At 42.9% G+C, this 26,152-nt stretch overlaps 1 protein-coding gene across 7 annotated transcripts in view; it reads right to left on the bottom strand.

Annotated features, from left to right (window-relative positions):
* Positions 1–26,152, bottom strand: part of LOC134540806 (neurobeachin) — a 987,386-nt gene that overhangs the window by 172,126 nt on the left and 789,108 nt on the right. The window lies entirely within an intron of this gene.

Here is a 26,152-nt window from a genome sequence, read left to right as displayed (position 1 = left end):
TCACATTACGAAGTTTCACTTCTTCCGCGCGGAGGGACTCCACGCACTATTTTTTTTTTTCCCTTCTATGCCATACACCGTGCACCAGAAATGGAGTAGGCCTATGCCCAATAAAATGAAAATGTTTTGAATCAATCTTCCTCGTCGCAAGAACCATTCAAAGAACTTGCCTCGAGTTTCGGCTTCCTTAGTCGCTATCCGAAGTATGCCGACTGCGCCCGAAGCGTATGGACAGTTGTACTAAAAAAAAAAAAAAAAAAAAAAAAAAAAAAAAGTGAGCTGGTTTGTCAGACCTCGCCAGAGATGTGTTCACATCAAACCACACCTCGGTAACGAGCGAATTCGTGACGTGTTCTCGTGCTTGCAAACACACTCACAATACGAAACTCGGACACGAAATTTCACGTAAAATTCTTTAAAACAACGCCGAGCGTGATAAATATCTACGAGAACCACACCGTTAATCCCGCGCCGACGCTACATCGAATCACACTGTGCTGTTACATGACTGTCCCACACACAGAAAGTGTTTTTTTTTTACGTGTTGTTTTACATGTTTTACATGTTGCCAATCTCATGCCTATTATAGATTTAAAGTGTGAAATTATTTCATTTTTCTCTTATGTACCACACTACATTAGTCCTGTCTTAGTAAGGAAGTTAAGGTGTACATAAGGGTGGCGCCCAGATATAAATTTAAAACAACCAAAGAGTATATACTCAACAGAGTAATAAATATCCAGAGAGAACTATTTATTATTTATAATATTATCATTATTGCTGACTACACTGTACAATACAAGAGCAGCTCTTTTCAACACGATTTTCAGAACGAAATTTTAAAAATATATAATGAAATAACTCCCGATAAAAGCGAAAATTATTGAAAAATTAAAAAAAAAACTATACCCCGAATTGTAAAAAAAATTCATTAAACAGTTCATGCCACAAAGTTTACCTTTGGCTTTGTGAACTTCGGTTCGCGCCATCCGCCACAGATGGCAGCACCGTTGTTACACGTTTCCGTTCCTTGACTTCCGGGGCAGGCACCAAATGCCGTATACCGAGAGCTCAGATGTTAACACATAAAACAAAGGCTCCGAGGCACCGCAGTAACACAATACACGTGTCCCCCTCTCCCCTCGCAAAAACTCTCCAAAGTTTTACTCTTTATTTTCCCCTGCCCCTTCCTTCTTCTCTCCGAAGACTCCAAAATGCCTCATTACAAAGTTCCAACTACCACGCTCTCCCCCAGTTTTTTTTAACGACCATTCTCAAAGCGACTGTTAGAAGCCCCAACACTCTGTCCTCGCTGTAAACCGCTCTAAAGAGGAGTGTCACGTGGTTGCAGAGTAAAAAGCATGAAAGGGAAAGTGAAAAGGGGAGGGGGGGGGGGGAAGAGAAGCTAGTTAAGAAAGGGCTTGCACCTGCACGAGGCTGATTTAATGGAACTGTTAACGGGCCAATAAAAATTCCCGGGGGCGCCCAAGATGCTCCATTAGCGGCATGCTCCCTTGGGAGGAGAAGTTACAGGCGAGGGATGGGGAGGGAGGGAGGGCATTGAAGTGGAGCCTCGGGGCATAGACTCGGCATCCGCGGTAAGAGCCCTTGTTTCACTCCCTCGCAGACCGCTCTGAGCCCGAGGACAGGTCCCGAAAATTCACAAACTGTCGTCTTAAGAAGCATCTCCGTCGCAAACTGTCGTCTTAGGAAGCATGCCGTCGCAAACTGTCGTCTTAGGAAGCCTGTCGTCGCAAACTGTCGTCTTGGGAAGACTGCCGTCGAAAACTGTCGTCTTAGAAAGCCTGCCGTCGCAAACTGTCGTCTTAAAAAGCCTGCCGTCGCAAACTGTCGTCTTGGGAAGCCTGCAGTCGCCAACTGTCGTCTTAGAAAGTCTGCCGTCGCAAACTGTCGTCTTAGAAAGCCTGCCGTCGAAAACTGTCGTCTTAGGAAGCCCGCCGTCGCAAACTGTCGTCTTAGGAAGCCTGCCGTCACAAACTGTCGTCTTAGAAAGCCTGCCGTCGCAAACTGTCGTCTTAGAAAGCCTGCCGTCGCAAACTGTCGTCTTAGAAAGCCTGCCGTCGCAAACTGTCGTCTTGGGAAGCCTGCCGTCGCAAACTGTCGTCTTAGAAAGCCTGCCGTCGCAAACTGTCGTCTTAGGAAGCCTGCCGTCGCAAACTGTCGTCTTAGAAAGCCTGCCGTCGCAAACTGTCGTCTTAGAAAGCCTGCCGTCGCAAACTGTCGTCTTGGGAAGCCAGCCGTCACAAACTGTCGTCTTAGAAAGCCTGCCGTCGCAAACTGTCGTCTTAGGAAGCCTGCCGTCGCAAACTGTCGTCTTAGAAAGCCTGCCGTCGCAAACTGTCGTCTTAGAAAGCCTGCCGTCGCAAACTGTCGTCTTAGAAAGCCTGCCGTCGCAAACTGTCGTCTTGGGAAGCCAGCCGTCACAAACTGTCGTCTTAGGAAGCCTGCCGTCGCAAACTGTCGTCTTAGAAAGCCTGCCGTCGCAAACTGTCGTCTTAGAAAGCCTGCCGTCGCAAACTGTCGTCTTAGAAAGCCTGCCGTCGCAAACTGTCGTCTTGGGAAGCCAGCCGTCACAAACTGTCGTCTTAGGAAGCCTGCCGTCGCAAACTGTCGTCTTAGAAAGTCTGCCGTCGCAAACTGTCGTCTTAGAAAGCCTGCCGTCGCAAACTGTCGTCTTAGAAAGCCTGCCGTCGCAAACTGTCGTCTTAGAAAGCCTGCCGTCGCAAACTGTCGTCTTGGGAAGCCTGCCGTCGCAAACTGTCGTCTTGGGAAGCCAGCCGTCACAAACTGTCGTCTTAGGAAGCCTGCCGTCGCAAACTGTCGTCTTAGAAAGCCTGCCGTCGCAAACTGTCGTCTTAGAAAGCCTGCCGTAGCAAACTGTCGTCTTAGGAAGCCTGCCGTCGCAAACTGTCGTCTTAGAAAGCCTGCCGTCGCAAACTGTCGTCTTAGAAAGCCTGCCGTCGCAAACTGTCGTCTTAGAAAGCCTGCCGTCGCAAACTGTCGTCTTAGAAAGCCTGCCGTCGCAAACTGTCGTCTTGGGAAGCCAGCCGTCACAAACTGTCGTCTTAGGAAGCCTGCCGTCGCAAACTGTCGTCTTAGAAAGCCTGCCGTCGCAAACTGTCGTCTTAGAAAGCCTGCCGTCGCAAACTGTCGTCTTAGAAAGCCTGCCGTCGCAAACTGTCGTCTTAGGAAGCCAGCCGTCACAAACTGTCGTCTTAGGAAGCCTGCCGTCGCAAACTGTCGTCTTAGAAAGCCTGCCGTCGCAAACTGTCGTCTTAGAAAGTCTGCCGTCGCAAACTGTCGTCTTAGAAAGCCTGCCGTCGCAAACTGTCGTCTTAGAAAGCCTGCCGTCGCAAACTGTCGTCTTAGAAAGCCTGCCGTCGCAAACTGTCGTCTTAGGAAGCCTGCCGTCGCAAACTGTCGTCTTGGGAAGCCAGCCGTCAAAAACTGTCGTCTTAGGAAGCCTGCCGTCGCAAACTGTCGTCTTAGAAAGCCTGCCGTCGCAAACTGTCGTCTTAGGAAGCCTGCCGTCGCAAACTGTCGTCTTAGAAAGCCTGCCGTCGCAAACTGTCGTCTTAGAAAGCCTGCCGTCGCAAACTGTCGTCTTAGAAAGCCTGCCGTCGCAAACTGTCGTCTTAGAAAGCCTGCCGTCGCAAACTGTCGTCTTAGAAAGCCTGCCGTCGCAAACTGTCGTCTTAGGAAGCCTGCCGTCGCAAACTGTCGTCTTGGGAAGCCAGCCGTCACAAACTGTCGTCTTAGGAAGCCTGCCGTCGCAAACTGTTGTCTTGGGAAGCCTGCCGTCGCAAACTGTTGTCTTGGGAAGCCTGCCGTCGCAAACTGTCGTATTAGGAAGCCTGCCGTCGCAAACTGTCGTCTTGGGAAGCCTGCCGTCGCAAACTGTCGTCTTGGGAAGCCTGCCGTCGCAAACTGTCGTATTAGGAAGCCTGCCGTCGCAAACTGTCGTCTTGGGAAGCCTGCCGTCGCAAACTGTCGTCTTGGGAAGCCTGCCGTCGCAAACTGTCGTCTTAGGAAGCCTGCCGTCGCAAACTGTCGTCTTGGGAAGCCTGCCGTCGCAAACTGTCGTCTTGGGAAGCCTGCCGTCGCAAACTGTCGTCTTAGAAAGTCTGCCGTCGCAAACTGTCGTCTTAGAAAGCCTGCCGTCGCAAACTGTCGTCTTAGGAAGTCTGCCGTCGCAAACTGTCGTCTTAGAAAGTCTGCCGTCGCAAACTGTCGTCTTAGAAAGCCTGCCGTCGCAAACTGTCGTCTTAGGAAGCCTGCCGTCGCAAACTGTCGTCTTAGAAAGTCTGCCGTCGCAAACTGTCGTCTTAGAAAGCCTGCCGTCGCAAACTGTCGTCTTAGGAAGCCTGCCGTCGCAAACTGTCGTCTTAGAAAGCCTGCCGTCGCAAACTGTCGTCTTAGAAAGCCTGCCGTCGCAAACTGTCGTCTTAGGAAGCCTGCCGTCGCAAACTGTCGTCTTAGAAAGCCTGCCGTCGCAAACTGTCGTCTTAGGATGCCTGCCGTCGCAAACTGTCGTCTTAGAAAGTCTGCCGTCGCAAACTGTCGTCTTGGGAAGCCAGCCGTCACAAACTGTCGTCTTAGGAACCCTGCCGTCGCATACTGTCGTGTTAGGAAGCCTCTGCTGTCGTCGTTTTGGAGTCATAACCTTTGTTTTGCCACATCGCTGTGCGTCTCAGTGTTGTCCATTACATCTTTCCAGTACCAATATTCCATTACTTTCACTACTGAATAACTTCACTGGTTTTAATGAGAGAAAAATGTTTTACATCCATACAAAATAAATATTTATGTAACTTAACAAAAGTTTGTATATTTAAAAAAAATATACTTCAGTTCCAATATATTTTTTTTTTTTACTGTTTGCATAACGTTATATTTTGGAGGAAATCGGACCTTATGGTAGATTTTCAAATATTGCTGTAGACGAGAATCTGAAAGCGTGAAAGGCCTTTAGAAGGTAGAATCCTAAAATATTTTTCTATAATATTTCATGTTTTTACGAATGATCTCAAATAAATTTCAAATATTACCATATTTAATTTTCATTAGAAGAATTTTTCTTAAGTCCTTATTCAATGGTTTATTATAAATTTTAAAACAAATTCTGTTAGTCCTAACATGTATTGAAAGCATTAAATCATATGATATACAGTTTTGGATTAACCGTCTAAAAAAAAACTCAGGTCTCAATGGTTCTGGGAAAACTTAATTGTTATGGATTTATGAATTACCTATATACTAAAAATATGTGAGGTTTAAGACGAAAGCATCACACGAACCGTTCATCATGATTTCATGCTTTCAATACCTACATGCTTGGGCTGACATACACAAATTTGCATTTGTGTTTATAAAAATCATTAATAAGGAGTTGTTAGGTTAAAAAAAAATCGTAAGCAATCAAATATGGTTGTATTATGAATTTTTTTTTTAAATCGCGAGGACACAAAATAGCAAAAGCAGAATAAGTGTGGACGGACTAGAGCTACTAGGACGAGAGAGCCGTGTTGGAGGAGGGGGGGAGGGGAAGGAAGGGGAAGGAAAGAAGAGGGGAATTAGAGCGACAAGAGGGTGTAGTCGACAGTAACCAGAAGCCCCCGAACAGCCGCGGCACTCCAGGGCAGAGAGAGAGAGAGAGAGAGAGAGAGGAGTGCAGGGGCTTATCTTGAGAGGGGGGGGGCAGGCGGCCTCTTTTAGCGGGTCCTTACACCACCTCCTCGACCCACTCTGCCCTGAAGTGGCCCTCCGAGTGGGCCCTTTAGGATCCTGAACACACACATGGCGACACTCTACCACGCTGCCGGCACCGCTCCCGATACCTCCACTACCCCGCACTACCACCCACTACCATCCAATACCTAGAGACCGGAAAATTTCGCGGATTTATTTCGTGATAGGCTGAAATTCAAACATGTGTACAATTCTGCTGGTTCTGCTATTGGCTCGCGGTTTAACTTGAGCTCTCTGGGCCAATGAAGAGACTATATCGACCAAAGAAGCGTCGAATCACAAGCTACCCAGTGGAGACGACTCACAATTTAGTAACCAATGGACGCGTTTGTTAACTTGAAAAGTGCATAGGATAATGGAGGCTATCCCAGAGGTCTTTCAATCCGCGAATTTTTCCGGTCCCTAGCAATACCACCTACTCTCCCACACTCATACCCAATAGCTACCACGCACTACCACACCCACCCACAACCACACAATACCACAAACTACTGCCCACTAACACCGAATACCACATACTACCACCCAAAAACCACCCACTAACACGCAATTACACCCCCATCTACTACCACGCATCACGCCAAACTAAAAACCACTGCCACCAAATTCCACAAACTACCGCCCACTGACACCCAATACCACCAACTACCACTCACATACGCTACCACCCAATACCTCAAACTACTGCCCACTAACACCGAATACCACACACTACCACCCAAAACCACCCACTAACACACATTTCCACCATCATCTACTACCACGCATCACGCCACACTAAAAAACCATTACCACCCAATTCCACAAACTACCGCCCACTAACACCCAATACCACCAAATACCACTAAATACCACCCACTAACATCCACTACCATCCCCTCCACGCTCACTCTCGCTGGTAGCATCAGCACATGTAATTGAAATTATTCCAGAAATTTTACCGCCACCATGAGAACGGGCACTTGTGTTACCAGGTTATCGATGCCTCTGTAATCACTTTACTCAATGAACGAACAGGATTTTTGGAAACTCGAAAAACCGCGGGGTGGGGCGTGGTCCTGTAAATTCCTACACGTAATGCATGCCAATTTGCATCCCGCATGAATGCGCCCAGGGTTTTCCCTGTATCTGTGCAGGTTTCACCTGGGCCCAACCTATCTCTAGTTATAGTCTAGTTTTAAGAGTGAGGGGAGTTTTTCATGGCGCCAATTGTTGCCATGGCTAACCAATCCCCTCCTAGCACACGATGCATGCGACCCTCTCCCTGCATGGCTAATCCCTAGAGACCGGAAAAATTCGCTGATTCATTTCACGACAGCCTAAAATTCATATAGTTACACCTCAGTGCTGCCTCCGCTATTGGCTCGCAACTCACCTGGACGACTCCGGGCCAGTGAGACACACTCGACCGAAACACAGGCCGCTACATTGGGACACCTTCACAAGACAGCAGCCAATGAGAGGTCAGTGAACCCGCGAATTTTTTCCGGTCTCTACTGATCCCAGTATAGGCTTCGGCCTGAGACGCACCTAGGTACCTTTCCCTAACCGCGTTTCGGAAAGGCATGGGATTTTGAATTGTGAAACAATTATAATTTCTATATATAATAACAACAATAAAAATAAATAAATACAAGCTACAAAATAACTTCAGCATCATTAACTCCACTTCTTTCGATTCAAAATGGTCCAAAGCACGCAGGTATGTGCGGCCCCCTCGGGTTCACTGCCTGTGATGTTAGGGCTGACTCCTTGTGTCTGAAGGGCGCGGTCCGCCTGGTAGGTTTCACCTCCAATGCCGGCCGCGTTTCGGAAAGGCAGGGGATTTTGAATCATAACAATAAAATACACTTCTAGCTCACCACTTAATAATAGCAAATTAAATTTCTTACATTCTCTGCATTTTTCTCTCTCCTAGCTAATTCAAAATGGTCCGAAGCACGCAGGTGTAGGTTTTGGCTCCCGGGAGATTCACTGCCTGTGTTGTTAGGGCTGACTCCCTATGTCTGAAGGGCGAGACCCGCCTGGCAGGCTTCACCTCCAGTGCCGGCCGCGTTTCGGAAAGGCATGGGATTTTGAATTAAAAAAGCTAGTTCCGTAAATCCATCATCACCTAATTAATTTTCCCTTCCCCGGGGTACGTAACATTTTACAGCCACACCACTACAACACGCGCGACAATCCACACACATGTCGTAGCACCTTGTCAAGGCAGAATCATGCAGGTGAACTGGCAGAGGGAGCTGCCCCAGCCCTCGCTGGGGATCCGGGCCGAGAGGCATGCATGCCTGTCAGGGCAGGGCTCTGGGGGCTTGTATAGTAGCTTTAAGTCTAGATTTAAAAATAAAAAAAAATAAAAATAAAAATAAATAAAAAATTATAAAATAATAAAATAAAATAAAAAATATATATAAAAATTAAAAACAAAAAAAAATTAAATAAATAAAAAAAAAATACTGGACGAGGGCATCTCTCTGCTCGAACAATAATAGAATAGGACGACCTTCATTTATTAATTTCACTTTCTATTTTTCAGGTTTAGAAGACAACAGCCAGGGGGCTAGCTACAGCAATACTGGTTTAGCCTAACTTTGACCGAACTATATTGGAACGCAATAGTTCGGTCCTTAAGGCGGCCAGGTGTTTACTAATCTATGTAATTTCTTTTACCGTATCACCAACACGACCACACGATGATATGCCTGTGTGAAGTGACGGCCTGAACTACCTTGTTACATGCAATAATGGGCTAACTACCCTAGCATGTTTCTGTGTTCCCAGGGGTTCGTAGGAGCGGCTTGCACAGCTTTACACTACACGCCACACCCGAATTTAACTAGGTCACTTGAAATTACAGCACACCGACAAGCCTCTATTGCACACCAACACGACACTACATCACGCCAGTTAGCCGATCTAGCTGGTGGGGAGCTTCTCTCCCCCGCCGAATTAGGTACACGTAATTTTTTCTAGCATTACACAACCTACCAGCGCACACACAGGCCCGTGTGCCAAACTTATCCCACAAGACACGCGCCCCGCCCGTTGATCCAAGTGATTCTACAAAAGTGTGGGGTGCACCTGATTTACAATGCACTAAGCGAGTTATAGAAACTTCGGTTTCTGGTCTCGCACACACTAACTGCCCCGGATGGCAATATGATGGATCGGCGGCCTAACCCGGACCCCTCCAAAATACACTTAAGTTTTAGCTTTGAATATATATACTGTATAGAAGGGGTACCCGCCAGTAGGCCTAAAATAATTTGGCCTAAAATTAGGCTAAATATTTTGTTAATTCACCGCTGCAATCGCCACCATCTCTAGGGCATCGACTTGTGGTGGTCCCTAGCGGACAAGTGTCGAACTCTTCAAACACCCCTTCCCCCTCCTGTCGAACGACCTCGAGCTGCAGTGAATGATAGGTGGGAGGTGCGGGTAATGACAGCGGGCGACAGTGCTGCGCTCTAACGTGTAAATAACAACCTAAGACGATACAGGGCGTTACGGCAGCGCACTGCAGCGGTGAAGTTCCCTAGCTGCTCATCATACGCTCCTAAAAAACCGTAGAGTAAATCCTATCCACTCGCGACTTCTATACAGTATATATATTCAAAGGTTTTAGTTAGGTTAGGAAAAAAAAAAATCGCCGGGCGTGGCTGCCACGGAGCGCCCGGGTGACGGGCTAATGCGAGGTTGCAGGCGCGAGTCAGCCCCGCGTCCATTTCTCAACGTCTCCCAGTCAGGTGGACCGCGGACGACGGGGCGAATTCGTCCCCCCCCCCCCCCTTCCTATTCCCGCCGACCCTGATCGGGTCGAGCAAGTGATAAAGGGATGGAGCGGGAGGGACAAATTGCTGTAATTAACAACTCAGCACCACACGAAAATGGTCTTCTCTCTCAGGCTCGGCGAGTTCGCGCGCGCCAATCAGAAACACTCCTGAAATCAATTTAAAAAAAAAAAAAAAAGGAAAACAATAACCGCCCACACACGAACGATAAATCTGCCCACGAACGAAAGCAAGAAGGTGTCAGCTTGTAATTCACAATTTTTTTTTTTATTTTTTTTTTATTTTTTTTTTTTTTTACTGGAGTTCCTTGTGATGCTAGTTGGGGAAAAATACAACCAGCCTTTGAGTCAAAAGACGTAACTATACCTAACTACTAGTTCCCACACGGGGCAAGAACAGATCCTGCCCCCCTCCCCCCGTTTATTAGAAAACAAACAAACTCTTTGCCAACCATTTTTTATTCGACTTGAACATTTATTTGCAGTCATTGAATTTTTAATACATCAGAAGTTGGATAGTACGCGAAAAATAACAGTTTCTTTTTAATATTTGACGATATACATGTACGTGTCTGTCAATAAGAAAAAAAAAATAAGTTCATCCGCCCTCCGCAATGTCTTATGTTCTAAGGATATTCAAGTAAATATCTTTAGTAATAATTGCCCAGCTAGTTTAGCGTGTGGGGCACAAGCCCCGTCTGCCCCCCTTTTTTCCCTTTATAGTTACGTCCCCTGGCCTCGACACAGCACGAGATAGCGCGTAGTGGTAACACGCTGATCCAGCGCAGCAGAAGACACCCCAGGTTCAAAACGTAATTCTCCCCCCCCCCCCCCCAAAAAAAAAAAATTGGTGGTCTGTAAAGTCAGTTTACGGACGATAGTTTAACGTGACGTCATAACAAAACATTGATCTAATAATTGCATACTTTTATGAATAAAATTGAATCATTTTTATTGAATTATCACCATTTTGTATGGATACAGAGGAGTGAAATGAAATCTACAATTTAACTGATAAATTTACTTTTATTTGCACTCATTAATTCAAATATGTTTATTACTTTAACGAACAGATTATTTTAACTATAACTGTTATACATGTTTGCTATTTAACTTCTTCCAATCTGTGTTATTCTGTTAAGGATAGGACGATGATAGGAAAAGTAGGAAACGAATGGGAGTGTTTCAAGTTTAATGTGCCTCGAAAAAGTCAAATCGATGGTTGTTCCAATCGAGTGGAAGAGAGATAGACGCGGCGCAAGCGTACAATGAGCGTAACGGAACACGGCGTAACGGGACACTTTTTCGTGCGTGCATCCGGGGTTCATCGATTTATTAGACATTGTCACGTCAAAAAAATATTCAAGGACACGCGCCATTGCTGGATACACTGCACGCGTTCCTTTATTCAGTAGACGACGCAGCTGCTCCGGCAGCGAATTCTAGCGGCGGTTCAGGAAACTACAGCTGTATCCGATTAGTGGCCTAATGGATCCCTTAGCTAAGGGATCCATAGATAGTGTGCATCGTAATGGACGCGGCCATCTTTGAGTTGTATCCGAATTCTCACAAGGGATGTCGATGCATCCTCTCATGCGTCCACTAATTCGAGATTTTAAAGGGACGCGACTCTCACATTCACTGATATGTCCATACATCCCTTAGCTTTGTTATTGTGGACATAACCCTTTGAAAACGAGAGTGTGATACGAGATAGTTAATAAAAATGTATTTTGAACTAGAAGATAAACACGTGCAATGTAACCATGGTATTTATAAATACTTATACCATAAGTATATGTTTACATAATTCACATAAACAGTAAATTAATTTGATTTGTAGGAACAACAAGTCCCCGATTCAAATTTTCTTCAATATTTCAATTCCCAACGATAATTGAAATCATCCGAAATCGTTTACAAATTTGAATGTTCATTTACGTTTTACTGGCCCACATTAGATGTCATGGATATAAAATGCCAATTCACATTAGTACAATGACAAACAAACAGGTAGTGCTAGCTGTATAACTATTCGGATATCGTACATACTTTAGAATGTATCCTTTAAATTGTGGGTGCATTTTTTTAGGGATGTAGGGACGTGAACTTAAAGGACGCATCCCTAGGTATTCGGATACAGCCTACGCGTGACTCGCGTCTAGGAATTTACTCGAAAACACAATTCGCGTACATTTATCACGCTCGGAATTATTTTTAAAGTATTATACGTTTAGTTTCGTGTCCGATTGTCGTATTATATAAGTGCATTTGCAACAAGAGAACACATTAATTAGCTCGTTTACCGAGGTTAGATGTTACACATCTCTAATGAGTTACTTAAAGACTCACAAGCATGTTTTTTTTTTTAAAAATAGGATAGGTAGTTTTTGCGGCCATTGTCTGAATTTGATTGGCTTGTGGGTTGTAGCCGCGTCGGAAGGCGAGAATTCCCCAACGTTTCAGTCGGCATGGCAATGGCCATCTTCAGGCGACTGCTACCCCGACGATGCGACTGCCAAGGTCTCGGCAGAAAATTCGGCTACAATCCACAAGCCAAGAAGTTCCATTTAATTTTTTTTATTATCACTTTATTTTCCTGTATCGATGATGATATATATATATATATATATATATATATATATATAAAGGACATGCAGGTATTAACAGGAGTCACTACGCTAGGAAATACCAATATCCGCATGACGGTATTTCTTTAGCACTTGTGATCCGGAACGGAAATTTCGTCGCAACGCGCACAACCTCTTTCCGAAACACGAGATACGTACAAAACGTGAATGGAGGGGGGAACAGAGAGAGAGAGAAAAAAAAAAGGGGGGGGGGGGCTGGAAACACCATAATTTTCAACTCCCGAAGCCTAGGCTGTACGGAGCTTGAAACATAGCGCGCATTTGCTATCTTAAGAGATCGTAGTACTTGGGAGGGGAGGTGTACCGGAGAAAATAGATAAAAAAAAAGTATCTAGCGTGTAAAAACAAAGAGGAAGAAAGGAGGGGGAGGGGGGGATGCTATAACCTTCCTCCTAACAGCCGCCCTCGGACGTTTTGACAAACGCCAGTATTTCACAAGCGAAGATGCGGGGAGGGGAGGGGGGGGGTATGCTGGCTTGCTCTGCAGCAGGCGTATCGCTGTCAACCCCCCCCCCCCTAGCCTCACTGTACCACGTGGTGCGTGATGCGATGTGATGGCCAAATGAAAACAAACGATTGCGCAGTTCTCCATTCCCCCCACCCGTCACCCACCACCACCTACTTCATAACATCACGTAATGGCTTCTATAAAACAATCAAGGGAAAGTGGATGGTTTGGGGGGAAAAGGGGGGGTGGTTAAGACGGGAGAAACTTTCGTGGGGAAGAAATGAGGGGAAAAAGAAGGGGGGGGGGGAAAGATCACCAACAACCCCGTATCATTCCCAGGCTTCAAAAGGGGGGGGGGGGGGGGAGGAGGAGAAAGACTCCGGGGTTATTAAGAAAAGTGGCCCCGGCGATACAAGGTTGGCTTTTCAGCTGGCGTCCACGTAGACGTATCGCGATTGCTCAAAGTGACGTATCGTTGTTGCTCAAAGTGACGTATCGTTGTTGCTCAAAGTGACACGGCGCAACTTTTGAGAAACAGTGCGCGTTGAGTCCAAACGGGTCGTTACCACAAAGCCCAAATACCACAACGCCGAACGTACAATAACGCCGAATACCATAACGCCGAATGCCAAATTGACGGCAACGCCGACAGCTAGAAAACTGCTGTGTACCACAACGCCGAAATACAGTAACGCCGAAAAAATGTTGCTACGGGGAGGGGGCAGGGGGGCACAGGAGCAAAATGAAAAACAAATGAATGAATTTGTTGTGTGCTAACCGTACCTAACCTAACCTTTGTGGCAGTCCTGCAATGACATTTTTCGGCGTTAACGTATTTCGGCGTTGTGGTAATTCGGCGTTGTGGTACACAGCAGTTTTCTAGCTGTCGGCGTTGTAGTCGATTTGGAATTCGACGTAATGGTTTTCGGCGTTATTGTACGTTCGGCGTTGTGGTATTTCGGCGTTGTGGTGCGCACCCAGTCCCCAAACGCGGCAGACGTGAAACTTCTGGCATTTTTAGTTAGTTAGAGATAAATTATTTTTCATTTTCGAGCAAACTATCCACATAAAAAAAAACACGTATGGTAATTACAAACTCAGTTGCACAAATCAATAACTCTTTTCCCACGCGCGTAAAAAAAATTAATTGTTGTTTCTTTAAATTTAATAAAATTAATGTGGCAGCGTCAAACGTCGGCCGTTGCGAGAACTGAAGGAGAAGACAAACAAACACAAGGCAGCGTTACGAGAATTCCGTAGCATCACTGCTGCGTCATTTCTACCTCTCCCCTGCCGACTCCACCGCTTCCGGTTTTCCCCCACCACGCACCCCTCGTGCGATCGGAATTATCGTAACGCTCGAAAGATTGTTCGCCCCCCTCAGCAAAGAAGTTTCACTTCGAAAAAAAAAAAAAGGGACAGAAGAAGTGCGAAACAATCCTATTGGTAAACTAGCTGTGAGTTTTAGTTCAACGCCTCGCCTACCCGGGCCACGCGAGGTGTGCGAAGCTTCGGTAGAATCAACGCCATTTAAAAACTGCTCGAGGTCGGATCAGTAGTTCTGTTTACTTCATTTGTTTTCAAAACTGTATTTTCAGAAGACTGAAAAAAAAAATGGATTGAACGCGTGTATTTAGAATAATTTCTAAATATGAAACACCCTGGATATTAGGTATTATTTATTTATTGCCTTATTTTAAGTAGCGAAATTAAGGCATACCGCCTTGTCTTACACTTAACCACATACGTCTTTACTAACTAGGTACATGCAAAGTAAACCTGATAAATATTATAGCCTACGGCACATACCAAAAATTGTCACAATTACATTTACAAATACATTTAAATAAAAACTGAATTAACATGTCGGTACAAACATGAAAATAACAAAAAATAGCATATACGATACACATGAAGTATAATATATTATAGTAATATTATATTTTACTATTATAAAGTTTAGTTTTACACACCAATATGCTTAGTAGACTATAGGTACCTATCCCCCGATGTTCACGAAAGTTAATACATACGGATGAATCACGCGGTAACGCCATCAATTTACGAGATTTCTGATACTTCCACAGATGGCAGCACCGTGTTTACACATTTCCGTTCCATTCCAGAAATCACTCCCAAAAAATGTTGTATAACGAGAGCTAAGATGTTTACACATAAAGGGTCTCTCATGGTGCCGGATTACAGAATGTGCCGAACAATGTAATTTCGGATTTGAGACCTTCGACCCTATTAGGAAACAGCCACTGAGTAATAATTAAGCAAAAGAGGAGGGGTGGACCGACGGTTTGTAAAGCAATCAGGGCGAGAGACACGCGGGCGCAAGGGCGTAAGGGCATCACGCTAAGTGACGCTTAACCCCCGAAAGGCCGGAGCGGGGCCATCAATAACGCGCGACGGCTGGGAAGGGGTTACAGTGACCGTCAGACTGCCTTCCACCCCTGGGGAAATACCTCCCGAGTGCCCTGGCGCTAGCGCTGTATAGTGCGGGCAGAAAGTCCTGGCGCGATCGCTGTATAGTGCGGGCAGAAAGTCCTAGCGCGATCGCTGTATAGTGCGGGCAGAAAGTCCTAGCGCGATCGCTGCATTGTGCGGGCAGAAAGTCTTGGCGCGAGCGCTGTATAGTGCGGGCAAAATGTCTTGGCGCGATCGCTGTATAGTGCGGGCAGAAAGTCCTGGCGCGATCGCTGTATAGTGCGGGCAGAAAGTCCTAGCGCGATCGCTGTATAGTGCGGGCAGAAAGTCCTAGCGCGATCGCTGCATTGTGCGGGCAGAAAGTCTTGGCGCGAGCGCTGTATAGTGCGGGCAAAATGTCTTGGCGCGATCGCTGTATAGTGCGGGCAGAAAGTCCTGGCGCGATCGCTGTATAGTGCGGGCAGAAAGTCCTAGAGCGATCGCTGTATAGTGCGGGCAGAAAGTCTTGGCGCGAGCGCTGTATAGTGCGGGCAGAAAATATTGGCGCGATCGCTGTATAGTGCGGGCAAGAAGTCTCGGCGCGATCGCTGTATAGTGCGGGCAAAAAGGCCTTAAGCTGGGCGCAAGATTGGGGGGGAAAAACAGTTAAGCTGGACTCACAATGATCCGCCACGTCCGTCCGTCATCCTTAGAACTGTAATATTACTGTAACCTTATTTTAAGTTATCTGCCGTTTCTCATGTTGTTTGTTGGTTTTCAACTGCTTTCCTGTGTCAGCAATCAATAAAGAATATTCTCTTCATTTTTGTACATCAATAAGAGTTCGTTTTGGCAAAAATACTAAAAAAAAAAATTTAAAAAAATGTTTCAAGCCTAATTGCATAACTATCACTGTATATTAATTTTGATTAAATCATCATAGAGGATTAAGTAAATGTAATTAATGTTACAGTATGAGTTTCAAATTATTTAAGTACAAATGAGCAAAGGAAAACATTATTTGCCTTTACTGAAATATTTTTCATTTTTGGATTAAGGTGGTTCCCGAGGCCTGGTAGGTATATGCCTTCGAGTAAAAGCTGGTTCACTGCGAATAATAGAGAAAGAATAAAAGATAGACCACTGACCACCTGGAAAATGTTTAATGAAATGCCTGGCCTAAGTTCTATGCATGCTACGACCGTTGCTCGCTACCCCACAGGGGAAAAAAAAATTCAGCGCTTCCACAAAAGATTCCTTTGGAAACTAGTCCGCCAGGAAATAGTTTTTTTCAACACTACAAGAAAGATATTGTAACTTTATACAACACATGAGTATTGTTATTTTTGCATGTATGAAATACGTTTTTAATTCTAACAAGCGTCGCACTATAAGAATACTACCCTGGCTAATTGTCTTGGAATGTTATCCAAAAGGTTGTAATTGACATTCGCGAATTAAAATTATAAAAAAAAAAATATCGAGTGTGGTTGTGTCATGAACAAGGCCGTGTGTTGTACGTGAATACGTGTACGTAACAGGAAATATTTTCTATACAAAATATTAAATACGCTATTTTTTTTATATTTTTTTTAACATCATATATATTCACTAACTATTTCACACTAATGTTTTGTATATACAATCGATATATTTTGACGAGAGCTGACGATTGAAACCCAAACAAACGTCGCAGCTTCTCCGAGTCAAAAGTTATGATAAATGGAAATTTCGAAACGCAGCGAAATGACTTCAACATGGCGGCGCTTCCCCCTCCACCGCGCGCGATGCGTCACAGTCCTCACTTGGCGTAACGAATTCTTTGATCCTTTAGCTATCCATTGGTGTAATTAAATTTTGTGATGGAGATGATAGATATACCTCGCTGCAACACCAAACTGTTTCCTCACATTCTTTTTTTTTTTAATTGCCTCACACTGTAGAAGGAATTAAGACGTATTCACGTCAAAAATATTGGCGACCCGTCAGATATTTCAAGACTAGAATTTTTTTTGACGTGACAACGTCTAATAAATTGATGAACGCCGGCTGCACCCACGAAAAAGTGTCCCTTTACGATCTGTGTCCCGTTACGCTCATTGTACGCTTGCGCCGCATCTATCTCTCTTCCACTCGACTGTTTATAAAGTCAAGTGAAATGTTAATGTGGTTTTCATTGCTTATTACAACAACAATTTCGGCAATGAAGGTTAATTATTCTTGCATTTTAAAAATCTCATTACTAGTATAATTTCGAGTATTTATTCTTTTATTATTAAAATGAAAAATGATTCAATTTTATTCATAAAAGTATGCAATCATTTCATCAATGTTTTGTTATGACGTTGTCACGTTAAACTATCGTCCAGTAAACCGACTTTACAGACAACCGATTTTTTTCTCTTCTGTTATTAGCGAAAATAATAAAGCCACGCGGCTGACGTGACAGCCTGTCGTCAAATCAATACACGGCGTGCCTTTTTTCCCGGGAGCGTCTCCGGTCGTGATTTCGCGACAGGCGTCGGTGCACATTTCCGAGGCGCCGACGGGCCAATGAGATGTCTCGACAGAAGCAGCGAGGGTAGGAGAGAGGGAGGGAGAGAAACTTCGTTAGAGCCAATTAACCGATGATGACATGACAAGCGGACGGAAGTGAGTGGTCCTCCCAGCCTTCCGGCCGACAAGGAGGGTGAACTCCACGTCACACAACCACCCCCAACCCCTCCTCACCCCCTCCTCAACCCCTCCAAACCCACAGCGGAGATATCAACGAACAAGCATCCTAATTTGTCACGCTTCTAATAATTTCGTGATTTTTTTCAACATGATCACATAAATTAATAATATAGGTATACCACTGTTTTATTGTTTACAAAAATTGGTTGTCTGTAAAGTCGGTTTACGGAAAATAGTTTAGCGTGACAACGTCATAACAAAAACATTGATGAAACGATTGCATACTTTTATGAATAAAATTGAATCATTTTTATTGAATTGTCACTATTTTGTATGGATAAGTACAAAGAAGGAGTGAAATGATATCAACCGTTTAATTGATAAATTTACTTTTATTTGCACTCATTAATTCAAATATTGTTATTACTCTAACAGATTATTTTAACTATAACTTTTATACATGATTGCTATTTAACTTCTTCCAATCTGTGTTATTCTGTTAAGGATAGGACGATTATAGGAAAAGTAGGAAACGAATGGGAGTGTTTCAAGTTTAATGTGCCTCGAAAAAGTCAAGTCGATGGTTGTTCCAATCAAGTGGAAGAGAGATATATGCGGCGCAAGCGTACATTGAGCGTAACGGGACAATGTGCGTTACGGGACACTTTCGTGCGTGCAGACGGCGTTAATCGATTTATTAGACGTTGTCACGTCAAAATTACCTTTTGTACAAAGAAAAATTTATTTTAAAAAGATTGTTTTAGAAACAATTTGCCACAAAATAGTTTGTAATGCTACAAGAACGATATTGTAATACATGTGAAACCTTTTCTGAGATAATAGGCTACTGAGTACGAAAATTAACGCATAGGTACCTACCATGGATAAAGATAATCGACTATTCAATAATTAAAGTTATATTTTGTTTTATTACTGGGAGCTATTCAGGGAAAGGTTTATAAAATAAAATTTAACTATTGGAGGTACTAACACAGCACAAAACATAATCCGAACCCAGTATTACTGCGAACACTATTTTGTAGTCATACAGTTGTTTTTGTGTAAATGCACAAATTTTACAAATATCTGAAAGTTTTCATAAACATTTATTTTATCAAAAAAAAAATAATAATAATTACAGTGCACAGTGAAGATGTTATGGGGCAGATCCTAAATTTTTTTCTTTTGATTATTCATGCTTTTCCGCACGATTTTAAATGAATTAATAATATAACCACATTTTATTGTTTATAAAATGCCTTCTCTACTAAAAAATATATATTTATTTTTTTGTAACTTAAAAGGAAAAAAAAAAATTATGTCAGTCCTAGCATATACTGAAAGCATAATGGTATACAGTTTCAGATTAAGTGTTCGTACGTAGCCTTCTTCGAAAACTTTTTTTTTACTTTTAGTTAATGTATCATTCATGAAATCAATAAATAAAGTGATATTTAAATAAACTAAAAAAACACGCTTTCTATGATGTATTAACTAAAAAGTAAAAAAAAAATCTTTAAATTTAAGTAATTTGTTCAAAAACCGAAGAATGAACTACAACTCTATACAACGTAATTTTTTAAAAATATGTTGACATTAAGAATCAAGTAATAAACAAAGCAATTGTGCTTGATTTCAGTTGTCTTAAATTTTCCACCACTAATGTATATTCGTTAGGATAGAGTCACTACGACAATTAAAAAAGAAGACTACACAATACCGTATACCATAAAATTTAATGTTATATTACTTGCAAGGATTAACATTAAAAAATTGTAAGTTAATAAGAACTTAAATTAGAAAAAAATATGGAATTTTAGCAGAAAAAGGTTTTATAGACAATTAAATATTGTTATGGTATTAATTTATTTAAAATCAATACCATAAACACGAAATTTTAGAAACAAAATAATTTATGACGTACTCTTCAAGAGGGGGGAAGGAAAGGTAGTAAGTAGTAGGGAGGGGGAGGCAACGACCCAAACACAGGCCCTTCAACCCTTGGAGAAAAAAATCCCCCCCCCCGGCGAAGAGAAGCAGCGCGGTACCTCCGTGTTACGCTCTCCCCAGACAGCAACTAGCGTCAACCCCTGCCCCCTCCACTACCCCAGAAAGCACCAATCACCCTCGGAAGAGCAGAGAGAGGAGGGGGTGGAGTGAACGAGGGTGGCCTGGTGATAAATCTACGGTCCCTACTCCGAACTCCCTGAGGTAATCAAATTTGGATTTGTAGTACGAGTCGAGGGGGGGGGGGGGGGAGATGGAGTAATCTCTGACGTACGGAGGCAAGACCCCTACCGACATACACGAGTTTGTGGGGGAGGGGTGAGTGGGTGGGGGGGGGGAAGTAATTCCTAACGTGTTTACTTACACTCCGATAAAAGAAAGTCTTACACTGGCTGGAAATTTCCACCTTGAAAAACTTCCAAAGACCGCTGGTCACAAATTATTAGTAGAGACCTGCAAAATTCGCGGATTCATTGACCTCTAGGATAGACTCCACAGTCCTTTAAATACTCGCGGAAATGACACCTGTTCATTGGCTGCTGACGTGTGAGGCGTCTGAATTGGGGGACTCGTGATTCGATATTGCTTTGACTGCGGGTCTATAATTGGCCTATAGTCCTCCAAGTTAACATTGAACCAACAGCAGAAGTTGCATAACAGTACAATTATTTGCATTTTAGCATATCGCGAAATGAAACCGCGAATTTTTCCGGTCTCTAATTATTAGAGTCTGAAAAAATTCGCGCTTTGAATGACATCTAGGATAGAATCCACAATCCCCCTGCACACTCGGGCAAATGCCAACCTGCTCATTGGCTATTGACTCGTGACACCTGTCAACTGGGACGCTTGCGGTTCGATACTTTTTTTTGGTTGAAGGTTTTTCATTGGCTCAAAGTCCTTCAGATAAACTGTGAGCCAATCAGAGAAGCAAAATAAAGGTACAGTTGTTTGGATTCTATCATATCGTGAAATTAATACGCGAATTTTTCCGGTCTCTACAAATTATCCAGGGATCATTCCTGATTTGCTGTTATCTTCAAGTTTGTACGGGTACTTATTCTGACAAAACATTCAATAACTTGTTTAAGCCCACAGCGAAAAAAAAAACCTTAATTTCTCCTTTCCCCGTGTGTTTTCACGTATCACTAGAGACCGGAAAAATTCGCGGGTTCAATGACCTTCAGGATGGACTCTAATATCCTCTGCGCACTCGGGCAAATGCCAACTGTTCATTGGCTGCTGACTTGTGAGTCGTCGCGACTGGGTGGCCTGTGATTCGACACTTCTATGAGTGAGGGTCTCTAACTGGCCCTCAGTCCTCCAGATTAACAGTGAACCAATGGCAGAAGCAGCACTAAGGTATAATTATTTGAATTTTAGCATAACACGAAATGAATACGCGAATTATTCAGGTCTCTACGTATCACAGAACAACCCTGAACTCTGACCCCCGGGGGTGGTGTTTATACGAAGATCCATCAGTCATCTGAGATTACGAAGAGTCATTAACTGAACATTCCGTGGATTTTTTTTTTTCCTTCCTGTGATTACCAACAGTGTACGCGATCGGCCACGCGCGTCCTCGGTGAAACTTCACACTTCGACAACCAACTCGAACGGTAAAACAAAACAACACAACAACACACTAAAATGTGGTAGACGGTCCGTGTGTGTTAGTAACCCATATCGCGTTACGAGTAATACCAAATAATTTGTCTTAAATAAATTTCTAAATAAATTTTTCACAAGGCCACCATTAACTGTAAGGCGTAAGATGTTTCCAGCGAGCTGCGTCCACGAGCAGCGATTAGGTCGGCAGCATAACGAAAAGTGCAGCACTTAGCGTCGCTTCACTGATCACTCTTGAGTGTTGCACTTTTAGTTACGCCCTAACGAATTATCGCCTCCACTTACCTTACCAGCTGCAACAAGTTTCACTTATGAACAAAAAAAAACTTAAAAAAAAGGACACTTCATAAATCCTCCAGCAAGAACCTATGGGATGATCGTACTAGCTGCAAGGCATTAAGGCCCCCGCCTACCCGGGCACACACACGGTGTGCAGAGCTTCAGGAAAAAACAGCGCGATTTCAAAACTACTCAAGACATCCGAGTGGGGGTCTGTTTACGAAAAGCGTTTAATAGTTCGCTGAGGGCCGAAAAGTACTTTTGATTTCGGATTAAGTTTTTAAACTGTGTTTTCAGAAGAGTTAAAACGGCTAAAACGCATGTTTTCAGAGTGATATTGAGGCATAAAAAAACCGGTACAGATTCTTGAAAGTACTTGAGGGACTTGCATTACACCTTTATCTTCACTTCTCCGCAAAATGATAATACGGTCACCAGTCAAAATTTCACAGTTTTCCTGTGACGACGAGAAGACTGCGCGCCAGTCCAGAGGAGACACCGCGCTAGAAGCACCAGCGAGCGTCGCGCTTATCATCCCGCCTCGCTAGCACAGATACGTCCCTGACTAGGCGGGGCCCCTTAAGTGGATAGTTTCCTAAATCTTTTGTGATACAGCACAAAAATATGGATGCACCAGGGATGTACTTTTCTTTTAGTTATATAATATTGCTTATATAATTTAGTGTTTATTTTATTTCAAGATTCAAATAGAAACATAACATAAAATGTATTCGATAAACTATCAATGATGCCATCTACTTGAATATATTTTCTTGCAATAAATTTTCAAAACATAAAAACCAATTTGAATTCTCGCCAACATAGAAGTCACAAGACAATGAAAATTTGGGAATAAGTCGGGCTTTTGGTAGTTGTGAGCAAACTGTTTCTGCAGTTCTCTGGAGTGACTTCGGGTCAACGGTGGGGAAACCGACATAAGACCAACAGGCGAACAGAGTCCCTCATATTTAGGGACCGGAAAAATTCGCGGGTTCAATGACCTCCATGATATACTCCAATATCCTCTACACACTCGGGCAAACGTCAACTGTTCATTGGCTGCTGACTTGTGAGTCGTCTCGACTGGGTGGCCTGTGATTCGACACTTCTATGAGTGAGGGTCTCTAATTGGCCCTCAGTCCTCCAGATTAACAGTGAACCAATGACAGAAGCAGCACTGAGGTATAATTATTTGAACTTCAGCATGACACGAAATGAACCCGCGAATTTTTCAGGTCTCTAACTCATATTGCAAATCCAAAACGTTTTACCGTCGTGCATGTCGTTCGGACGTAAGAGGTGATATATATATATATATATATATATATATATATATATATATATATAATACGGTGAATTACTTTGCGCAGCGACAACTGCTGGACGCCACATCTGCTCGAAGTAATAAACCCTGTATAGCCTGATCCGTCGAGACGGACCTTTACTACATACTGATTCTTTTAACACCGATTTTTCAAACCACAGCTGATCGCTACAACCGCCCGCGCTTCGACCCGGTGAAGAAGAGAATCAAGATAATTACGGTTGCGAGTTCAAGAGTTTTAAAGAAATAAAGTAGTAAAATATTCAGGAAAAAGCGTCGAAATAACGACAAATGTAAAAAATTTTTAATGTACGGTGGATGTTTTAAATTTTAACGGTCAAAATAAACATTTCGTCAAGAATTCCCAAAAATAAAAATAAAAAATACTTATAAGGAAAATTTATTACCCCTACAAGATTAAGTTCGCCTTTAGGTAATTTTTTAATTATGTAGGATTTATTTGATTTATCGCTTACGCTTATTACGTTTTGAACAAATCTCATGCCGAAATCTGAAGCGACATCATGGACGAACAACACACAACACTATTCCTAAGCTAATGTACGCAAGGGACGCATCAGATGCGAGGTTCGCATCCCTGGAGATATGGAGTTCATTGGACGCTTGTAGGGATGCAACTGCATCACTTGTTAAGGGGGTGCCGCCAATTTCAGGTCAAGATTATATATTTACAGTAATTACAGATAATCTTGTATATTTTCAATTGTTTAACTTTCACGAAATGAAAAATATAGACAGGTCATACTTTTTGCATAATTGGCTGCCAAAGTTACATTTTTAACGTTTTTTGGTTGTACAAATAAGAAGAATTTAATTTATTGCAGAACTGAAACTGTTTAGGTTTAACTGCAATGCCACTGGCTACTTCAAGAAAAGGTTTCAATTTCTTTCAGAAAATATTATTTCAATTCACCTGGCATTTCAAAATTCTCGAATTTGTTACGATTTTGACAACCAAGAAACATGAAATGAGTTTTTGTGATAGAAATGCAAACCATATCCATGAAGTAGCCAGTGAAATTGCAGTTAAACCTAAAAAGTTTCAGTTCTGCAATAAATTAATTCTAATTATTTGTACAACCCAAAAACGTTAAAAATGTAACTCTGGCAGCTAATTATGCAAAATGTATGCGCTGTATATATTTTTAATTTCACGAAAGTTAAACAATTCAGAAAGTCTAAAAGTTGATTAGTGATTAATATAGACCTGCAAAATTCGTGGATTCATTCGGTGATAGGCTAGAATTCAAACACATATACCTCTTAGATTATTTTGCTATTGGCTTACTGTTCATCTGGACGAATCTCAAACAGTTATAAACCCTCAACCAAAGATGTATCGAATCACAGACAAACCAGCTGAGACGACTTACAAGTCGGCAGCCAATGAACTTGCGTTATTTTCCCGAGTGTGCAGTCTATCCTGAAGGCCATATAAACCGCGAATTTTTCAGGTCTCTAGTGATTAATTAATATCAATTAATCATGACCTGAAATGGGAGGCACCTCCTTAAGGATGCGGAAGAAACGCAAAGATGACCGCGTCCATTAAGATGCACTTCATGAGGATCTCTGTCTTAAATCAGAATTCCATTAGGCTGGTATTCGCATCCAGCCATGAAGGGTCGAGTGGAGCCTTAATTCGGCAGGAAGAAGAAAACACAAGCATTTGACGGCCCAGGGGGCGGGGGAAGAAATATTCAATATCGCACTTACCTTTGCAGAGAACACATTTTTCCCCCTTCTTTGAGAATTAAAACTAAGCTGTAGCAACGGGCTTACCTGCAACAGAGGGAAAAAAACAACCATACGTGAGTTTAGTTGCGGGATCACCAGCACAGAGAGAGAGAGAGAGAGAGAGAGAGAGAGAGAGCGAGAGAGAGAGGAACATTAAATCATTAACACTGGAAGAGATAAATAGTAAAAACCTAAAATTTATTCTCGGCGGGAACACTAGAATGTCGCCGACGACGCTAAATTATCGTTTTCACGAAGAACGGCTGGAGTTAGCAAAAAAAAATACAGAATGAGACCGAATTCAACAGATACATTTCCGCCGCAGGTTCAACACGACAAAATGAGTTGGAAACATAATAAGTAAAGACCGGAAAAATTCGCGAATTCATTTCGCGATAGGCTAAAATACAAATAATTATACCTCAGCGCCGCCTCTGCTATTGGCTCACAACTCACCTGGACGACTCTGGGCCAATGAGAAACACCTGACCAAAGCTTTATCGAATCACAGGCTGCTACAATGAGACGTCTCACAAGACAGCAGCCAATGCGTGGGTGACATTTGACCGAGTGTACGTAGAACTATGGAGTTCATCCTAGAGGTCATTGAACCCGCGAATTTTTCCTGTCCCTAATAATAAGACGGTCTGAAGTGCTTCCCAAAGATGGTATACCTACGTCTTTGAAGTGGTAGCTAATCAACATTTTTGTCATAACGAAAAAAAAAACACTACAAAATGTATGTATACAAAGTTCGGAATAGTATGTAACCAGGTGTGTGTGTGTGTGTGTGTGTGTGTGTATGTATATATATATGCATTAGATATAAGAGTGCATCTATGCAGAGTAGTTGATGATATCCAAAAATCTTACATAATTTTACACCTCATACATTTGCAGTATGTGGCGAGTTAACTTAAAATGACAAATTTTGCTTTATTCATTGATTGTTGCCACCCCTTACTCTTAACGATAACTTCCCCTAGTAGTCCTATATTTTAAAGTTGAGAGTCCTAGTAATTTTGTTCTTGGACTGAACTAGTTGGGTTACATGTAATAATATTTCTGCTTTTTCATGTTGCCTAATTAGACCTTTGATTGCTTGCGTGAATTTTAAGATTTTACTATTCCGTTCATTACTAATCCCAGGAAACTCTGTCTTGGATACGATTAACAAGCTGGAGTTTACTTTATGATTATCAGTATACATTGTTTGTGAAAGTTGGGTAGCGCGATATGTCACAGAGTGTCTGACGCTGTTTGTTCACGATGCTTTAAATACAACGACCAATTTTCTCAAACGATTTGATAATTTTACAAAAGTAAAGTAACTTAACTCAGTTTATTAACGCCAAGGTAAAAGGCCTGTAATTGGTTGGCGCCCTGATCAACATAACCAAGTGATT

This window comes from Bacillus rossius, chromosome 17, assembly GCF_032445375.1.
Source record: "Bacillus rossius redtenbacheri isolate Brsri chromosome 17, Brsri_v3, whole genome shotgun sequence".
Taxonomy (NCBI): domain Eukaryota; kingdom Metazoa; phylum Arthropoda; class Insecta; order Phasmatodea; family Bacillidae; genus Bacillus; species Bacillus rossius.
This window is presented reverse-complemented; position numbering and strand designations above follow the sequence as displayed.